Source organism: Arachis duranensis, chromosome 6 (assembly GCF_000817695.3).
Source record: "Arachis duranensis cultivar V14167 chromosome 6, aradu.V14167.gnm2.J7QH, whole genome shotgun sequence".
NCBI classification, from domain to species: Eukaryota; Viridiplantae; Streptophyta; class Magnoliopsida; order Fabales; family Fabaceae; genus Arachis; species Arachis duranensis.
The window spans coordinates 40,947,455-40,947,948 of NC_029777.3; positions in this window are offsets into that span (position 1 = coordinate 40,947,455).

Below are 494 nucleotides of genomic sequence, written 5' to 3' on the forward strand. Positions count from 1 at the left end.
TGTGATCTTGGGGCAAGTATCAACCTAATACCTGCATCTATTATCACAAAGCTCGGTTTGACTGAAGAAGTCAAACCAACCAGGATATGTCTTCAACTTGCTGATGGCTCCATTAAATACTCATCAGGCGTGATTGAAGACATGATTGTCAAGGTTGGGCCATTTGCCTTTCCTACTGACTTTGTGGTGCTGGAAATGGAGGAGCACAAGAGTGCAACTCTCATTCTAGGAAGACCTTTCCTAGCAACTGGCCGAACCCTCATTGACGTCCAAAAAGGAGAAGTAACCCTGAGAGTCAATGAGGAGGAGTTCAAGTTGAATGTTGTCAAAGCCATGCAACATCCAGACACCCCAAATGACTGCATGAGTGTTGATATCATTGACTCTCTGGTAAGGGAGGTCAATATGGCTGAGAGTCTCGAATCAGAGCTGGAGGACATCTTTAAAGATGTTCAGCCTGATTTGGAGGAATCAGAGAGAGTAATAGAACCTCT